Here is an 8,505-nt window from a genome sequence, read left to right on the forward strand (position 1 = left end):
CAAGAGCTGTCTTGTGTGTCCTCAGCACTTGAGTTAATGCTTCCTCTTCATGTGGCTCTAAGATAGAGTTTATGATTACAGGAAAAGTGTCACCTTCTCCCAGAAATGCATATTTCAGGGATGGTGGTAATGGTTTGAGCTCAGGTTTAGGAGGTTTCTCCTCTTCCTGAGGAAATTTCAGAGGTTCTATTATTCTCTATGGTTCCTCCAGATCAGGCTAAACATCTTTAAAGATATCCTCTAGCTCTGATTCGAGACTCTCAGTCATATTGACCTCTTCCACCAGAGAGTCAATAATATCAATGCTCATGCAGTCGTTTGGGGTGTCTGGATGCTGCATAGCTTTGACAACATTCAACTTAAACTCGTCCTCATTGACTCTTAGGGTTAATTCCCCTTTTTAGACGTCAATGAGGGTTCGTCCAGTTGCTAGGAAAGGTCCTCCTAGAATGAGAGTTGCACTCTTGTGCTCCTCCATTTCCAGCACCACAAAGTCAGTGGGAAAGGAAAATGGCCCAACGTTGACAATCATGTCTTTAATCACGCCTGATGGGTATTTAATGGAGCCATCAGCAAGTTAGAGACATATCCGGGTTGGTTTGACTTCTTCAGTCAAACCAAGCTTTTTGATAGTGGATGCAGGTATTAGGTTGATACTTGCTCCAAGATCACATAGAGCTTTCTTGGTACAAGTACCCTCTAATGTGTGTGGTATCATAAAGCTTCCGGGATCTTTAAGCTTCTCTGGTAAGCTTTTCAGAATGACTGCACTGCATTCTTCAGTGAGGTAAAATTTTTCAGTTTCTCTCCAATCCTTCTTATGACTTAAGATCTCTTTCATGAACTTAGCATAAGAAGGTATTTGCTCAAATGCTTCTACAAACGGAATCTTTATTTCAAGAGTCCTGAGATAGTCTGCAAAGCGGGCAAATTGCTTATCCTGTTCTGCTTGGCAGAGTTTCTGAGGATAAGGCATTTTGTCTTTGTATTCCTCAACCTTAGTTGCTACAAGTTTATTTCCTACAGAGGTGGTTGGGAAAGCCTTCTTAGAGGGGTTGCTATCAGCACTTGTATGTGTCTGATCCCCCACTGGCATTTGAATGCCAGGGTTGGAAGCTGGATCGGTGTTGGACGCCAATTCCTTACCTGTTTCTGGCGTTTGAACGCCAGAACTGAGCTTTCTTTGGGTGTTTAACGCCACTTCCTTGCATGTTTGTGGCTTTTGAATGCCAGAACTGAGCATGGGTTGGGTGTTTAATGCCAGCTCTTCACCCTTTTCTGGCGTTTGAGCGCTAGAATCATTCCTCTCTGGGCTCTTACTGTCCTCAGTGGGATTTTGGGTATCAGTTTGTTCATTTCTTGGCTTTCTGCTGCCTTGAAGTAAGGTATTTAATGTTTTCCCACTTCTTAATTGAACTGCTTGGCACTCTTCTATTATTTATTTTGATAACTGCTGTTCTGTTTGCTTCAACTGTACTTCCATATTCATATTAGCCATTCTTGTGTCTTGTAGTATCTCTTTGAATTCGGCTAGCTGTTTTGTTAGAAAATCTAATTGCTGATTGAATTCAGTAACTTGTTCTGCAGGACTGAGTTCAGCAGTTACTGTTTTAGCCTCTTCTTTCATGGAAGGTTCACTACTTAGGTACAAATCCTGATTTCTGGCAACTGTATCAATGAGCTCTTGAGCTTCTTCAATTGTCTTTCTCATGTGTATAGATCCACCAGCTGAGTGATCCAAAGACATCTGAGCTTTCTCTGTAAGCCCAAAATAGAAGATGTCTAACTGCACCCACTCTGAAAATATTTCAGAGGGGTATTTTCTTAGCATCTCTCTGTATCTCTCCCAGGCATCATAAAGAGATTCATTATCTCCTTGTTTAAAGCCTTGGATGTTCAGCCTTAGCTGTGTCATCCATTTTGGAGGGAAATATTGATTCAGAAATTTTTCTGATAGCTGTTTCCATGTCCTTATGCTAGCCTTAGGTTGGTTATTTAACCACCTCTTATCTTGGTCTTTTACAGCAAATAGAAACAGTAATAATCTGTAGACATCCTGATCTACTTTCTTATCATGTACTGTGTCAGCAATTTGTAAAAACTGTGCCAGAAACTCTGTAGGTTCTTCCAGTGGAAGACCGAAATATTGGCAACTTTGCTGCACCATGATAATGAGCTGAGGATTCAACTCAAAATTACTGACTCCGATGGAGGGTATACAGATACTACTCCCATATGAAGCAGTAGTGGGGTTAGCATATGACCCCAGAGTCCTTCTGGACTGTTCATTTCCACTTAGGTCCATAATGGAGAAAGGGAGATGACATGGATTTATTTTATTATATTTAAAAAAAATTTCGAAATAATAAACTAAAATAAAAACTAAAATAAAAATGAAAAAAAATTTTGAAAATATTTTATGAGGATTTTCGAAAAATGAAGAGAGAGAAAAAGTGGTTAGGAAGTTTTGAAAAAGATATGATTTTTACAAAAAAATTTTAAAAAGCATATGATTTGAAAAAGATATGAAATTTTTTTTTGAAAACTTGACAACTAAGATATGATAAGATAAAATTTTGAAATTGAAATCTGAATTTTTATGGAAAATTTCGAAATATTTGCTTAAAAATAGTTAGAAAAGATATTTTTTGATTTTTGAATTTTATGATGAAAGAGAAAAACACACAAAAGAAACAAGACTTAAAATTTTTTGGAGGAAAAATACCAAGGAACATCAAACTTAAAAATTTTAAGATCAAAACACAAGGAAGACTCAAGAACACTTTGAAGACTCACAAGAATAACAAGAACATGAAGATAGAACACCAAACTTAAAATTTTTAGAAAACCAAAATAAAATTTTCGAGAATTAAAGGAAAATTAACAAGAGAACACCAAACTTAAAGTTTGGCACAGGATTTAATCAAAAAAAGTTTATTTTTGAAAAAGTTTTAAAAAAAGAAGATACCGAATTACCAAGAACACAGGCACAATGCTCTAGCCAATTGAGCTATAAATGTAACGTGTTTTAAAGAGGTATTTTTTTAGTAAATAAAATTGTTTTAAAAACTGATATTTTGAAAAAGCACAAGAAAAACAAGAAAAGACACAGAACAAGAAAAACTAAAGATCAAATAAGAAAAATTGACAAGAACAACTTGAAGATCAAGGAAGAAGAAAGAACATGCAATTCGAAAATTGAAAGACAAAGAAAAGCATGCAATTGACACCAAACTTAGAACATGACACTAAACTCACAGAAAAAATAAAAATTAATAAAGAAAAATAATATTTTTGAAAAAATTTTGAAAAGAAAATAAAAGACTCTGACCAAAAAGACAAAATTTTCCTAATCTAAGCAACAAGATTCACCGTCAGTTGTTCAAACTCAAACAATCCCCGGCAACGGCACCAAAAACTTGGTGCACGAAAATTACACTCACACTATGTAATTCCATACAACTAACCAGCAAGTGCACTGGGTCGTCCAATTAATACCTTACGTGAGTAAGGGTCGATCCCACGGAGATTGCCGGCTTGAAGCAAGCTATGGTTATCTTATTATTCTTAGTCAGGATACCAATATGGTTCTTTAGTTTCAGTTGTAAAAAGTGAAAGAGCATGAAATGAGTATTTGTTATGCAGTAATGGAGAATGTGCTGGAGTTTTGGAGATGCTTTGTCTTCTGAATCTCTGCTTTCTCCCTGTCTTCTTTTTCACGCATGCAAGGTTCCTCCTATGGCAAGCTGTGTGTTGGTGGATCACCGTTGTCAATGGCTACCATCCGTCCTCTCAGTGAAAATGGTCCAGGTGCGCTGTCACCACACGGCTAATCATCTGTCGGTTCTCACTCATGCTGGAATAGGATCCATTGATCCTTTTGCGTTTATCACTACGCCCAACCCTTGTGAGTTTGAAGCTCGTCACAGTCATTCAATCCCTGAATCCTACTCGGAATACTACAGACAAGGTTTAGACTTTCCGCATTCTCAAGATTGCTGCCAATGGATTCTAGCTTATACCACGAAGATTCTGATTAAGGAATCCAAGAGATACTCGTTCAATCGAAGGTAGAACAGAGGTGGTTGTCAAGCACGCGTTCATAGATTGAGAATAGTGATGAGTGTCACGGATCATCACATTCATCATAGTGAAGTGCGAATGAACATCTTAGAGAGAAACAAGCGTGTTTGAATAGAAAACAGAAATAATTGCATTAATTCATCGAGATGCTGCAGAGCTCCTCACCCCAACAATGGAGTTTAGAGACTTATGCCATCAAAAAGTACAAAGTTCAGATCTAAAATGTCATGAGGTACAGAATAAATCTCTAAAAGTTGTTTAAATACTAAACTAGTAACCTAGGTTTACAGAAAATGAGAAAACTAAGATAGATAGTGCAGAAATCCACTTCCGGGGCCCACTTGGTGTGTGCTGGGGCAGAGACTTGAGCTTTTCACGTGCCTGGGCTGTTTCTGGAGTTAAACTCCAGGTTGTAACCTGGTTTGGGTGTTTAACTCCAACTTGTAACCTGTTTCTGGCGTTTAACGCCAGAATGGAACATGGAATTGGCGTTAAACGACAGTTTACGTCATTTTCTTCGAGCAAAGTATGGAATATTATATTTTGCTGGAAAGCCCTGGATGTCTAGCTTCCAACCCAATTGAGAGCGCGCCAATTAGACTCCTGTAGCTCAAAAAAATCCATTCCTAGTGCAGGGAGGTCCGAATCCAACAGCATCAGTAGTCCTTTTTCAGCCTGAATTAGATTTTTGCTCAGCTCCCTCAATTTTAGCCAGAAAATACCTGAAATCACAGAAAAACACACAAACTCTAGTAAAGTCCAGAAATATGAATTTTGCTTAAAAACTAATAAAAATATACTAAAAACTAACTAAAACATACTAAAAACTACATGAAATTACCCCCAAAAAGCGTATAAAATATCCGCTCATCAAAATTCCTGCACTCTACTTCCTTACACTTTATCTTTAATGTCATTCAAGTTTCTTGCACTTTAAGTTTCAGTCATTTACTTTCATTTCCTTTCTTCATTACAATTCTTTAGATTCCTTGTCATTTAATTTTTGAAATCAAGTTCAAGAATCAAAATCTCATGAAATCAAAACCATGTTTGCTTAACTAAACCACCATTTAACTAAAGTTGCTTAATCTACCAATCTCCGTGGGATCGACCTCACTCTGGTGAGTTTTACTACTTGATACGATCCGGTATACTTTCTGGCTACGCGTTAATTCTTAATTTTTGCGTATCAAGTTTTTGGCGACATTGCCGGGGATTGAAAAAGATTAACAATGATTAAGTGAATGGTAGTTTAGATTGAGCATTTTTCTTTTCTTTGTCAACCCCATTAACTGTTTGATATTTTGTTTCACTAACTCTAACTTCACTCTAGCAATAGAGTGTTTCAGATGTGTTGTTGGTGTGTGTTTGTTTCATGGTCCACTACCTCTAATCTTGAAGACCATGGAACCCTTCGAAGACTAAGAAGAGAAGCAAGAGGAAAGTGGGTAATTGGTGAGGAAGAATCAGAAGAGGACCAGGTCATGGAGGACAATTTGCATAACCCTCCTGAGGGAGTTGCTAACAACAATTGACCACCTAGAAGGGTGTTAGCCTCATACACCATTCCTGATCCAAGGCATTGTGGGAGCAGCATTGTCACCCCAAATGTCCATGCCAATAGCTTCGAGTTAAAGCCCCAACTCATCACTTTGGTACAAAATAACTGCTCTTATGGAGGGGGGCCTCTTGAAGACCCAAATCAACACTTGTCTATTTTTCTGAGGATATGTGATACAGTGAAGACAAATGGAGTGCATCCGAACATTTACAAGATGTTGCTATTTCCATTCTCTTTGAAAGATAAGGCCACTCAATGGCTAGAGTCATTCCCCAAGGAAAGTATCATCAATTGGAATGATCTGGTGAGCAGATTTCTAGCCAAGTTTTACCCACCTCAAAAGATCATCAAGTTGAAGATAGAGGTTCAAACTTTCAGGCAAATGGAAGGGGAATCATTATATGAAGCCTGGGAAAGATATAAGGTACTAATGAGAAGATGTCCACCTGACATGTTTAGTGATTGGGTCAAACTCCAAAACTTCTATGAGGGCTTAACTTTAGAAGCAAGGAAGAGGTTAGATTACTCATTAGGAGGATCACTCAACATGATGAAGACTGCTGAAGAGGCTCAAGACCTCATTGAGATTGTTGCAAACAATCAATACTACTACTCATCAGAGAGGCATCACAACTCAACCCCAAAGAAAGGTGTGATGGAGCTTGAAGGTGTTGACGCTATATTGTTACAGAATAAGTTAATGCACCAACAAATCCAGCAGCAAATGGAAATGATGGCAAAGAGAATAGATGGCCTCCAACTAGCCTCAGTAAGCACCATAAGTCAACCTTCAGTTGAATGGGGCCAAGATGAAGGAGGCAATGTTGAGCAGCAACAAGAACAAGTTCAATACATGCAGAATGCCTCAAATTCTTCTCAAAATGAATTCCATGGTGACACATTGACGTTAGGATTTTTGCCAGTAAAGAAGTTCATAAATACAGTCGCGTTGTAGATATAGTCTCTAAACCGACAGAAATCCCTTCGTGCAAACGTTTTGGTTGTCACAAGTAACAAACCCCTTTAAAATTGATAACCGAGTATTTAAACCTCGGGTCGTCTTCTCAAGGAATTGCAGGGAGGTATGTTCATATTATTGGTTATGAATCCTGTAAATTAGGGGTTTTAGAAATAAGGGAGATGTATGACAAGTAATTTAATTGGCAATTAAAAATAAATAAATAACTGTAAAATAAACTTTTGGCAAGGTGTAAGAATTGGAAGTCCTATCCTTATCAATTGTGATGAGAATTGGGTTTGAATCCCACTTAGTTAACCTTTACTAACAAAGGAAGATTAAGTGGACTGATTAGCTTAATTCTCAAGTCCTAGTCAACTCTTGTGGAGAAGCTAGCTTTAGAGCAATCCTAATGCAATCAGAATCTGCCCATTTCAACCATTGTTTTATTTGACAGCTCAAGCGTTACCAATCACTTAACCCAAGCCAAAAGGGGGAAAAATCTAAATTAAATTAAAAGCATTCGTATAAATAAAGCAAGGCAAAAGTAAATCTGAAGTACCTCAAATAATATTAATTAAGAAAATCATAACATGAATGTAGCATAAGCCAAATTGAAAAGATAAATAATAATTCAAGTAATAAAATAAAAGCATTAGAGTATCCCAAATGGAAGAAAAATATAAAGTAAAAGGAATATAAAACCTGGGATCGAGAGTCACTCTTAAAACTAAGAGAAGTCCTAAATCCTAATCCTAAGAGAGAGAGAACCTCTCTCTCTCTCTGAAAACTACATCTAAAATAAAAAAAAGAGAATTATGAATGGCATCATTATGAATGGATGCATTCCCCCACTTTATAGCCTCTAATCTACATTCTCTGAGCCAAAAACTGGGTTAGAAATAGCCCAGAAATCACTTCCAGCGTTTTCTGGTCCGTACAGGTCACGGAAAAGTGACGCGGCCGCATGGCTCACGCGGCCGCACGGGTTGCGTTCCTGCCAGGTCACACGTCCGCGTGACTCACGCGTTCGTGTCACCTGGCTTCGGGGCAACTATGGGAAATTATATATTAAATCGAAGCCCCGGACGTTAGCTTTCCAACGCAACTGGAACCGCGTCGTTTGGACCTCTATAGCTAAATTTATAGCCGTTTGAGCGCGAAGAGGTCAGGCTGGACAGCTTAGCAGTTTCTCCAACTTCTTGTATTCCTTCCACTTTTGCATGCTTCCTTTCCATCCTCCAAGCCATTCCTGCCCTATAATATCTGAAAACACTTAACACACATATCAAGGCATCTAATGGTAATAAGAGAGGATTAATAATAAGCAAATATAAGATCAAAGAAGCATGTTTTCAATCAAAGCACATAATTAGGAAGGCAAATGTAAAACATGCGAATTGTATGAATAAGTGGGTAAAGAGTTGATAAAATCCACTCAATTAAGCACAAGATAAACCATAAAATATGGGTTTATCAACCTCTCCACACTTAAACAATAGCATGTCCTCATGCTAAGCTCAAGAGAACTATAAAGATGGAGTGGAATGGTAGAATGTATGAAATGCAACCTATGAATGCAACTAAATGCAAAATGTTTCTACCTACTTGGTTAAAAAATAAATAAGTTCTTCTAGACAAATATGAACTGGATTTCACTAATTCAAATCACAAAATACAATACAAATAACTTGCAAGAAGAAGATAGCTCATGAAAGCAGGGAACATAGAATTGAGCACTGAACCCTTACTGGTAGTATATATCATTCAAACTCTCAAGTGTCTAGGGTCAATTCTCTCAATTCTCTACTAATCTTGCTTTCTATAGCTTGCTCTTCATCTAACAATCAACAAAAATTTAATGCACCAATACACAAAATCAAGAGGTCTTTTAAGGGTTGTA

This window comes from Arachis stenosperma, chromosome 5 (assembly GCF_014773155.1).
Source record: "Arachis stenosperma cultivar V10309 chromosome 5, arast.V10309.gnm1.PFL2, whole genome shotgun sequence".
Taxonomy (NCBI): Eukaryota; Viridiplantae; Streptophyta; class Magnoliopsida; order Fabales; family Fabaceae; genus Arachis; species Arachis stenosperma.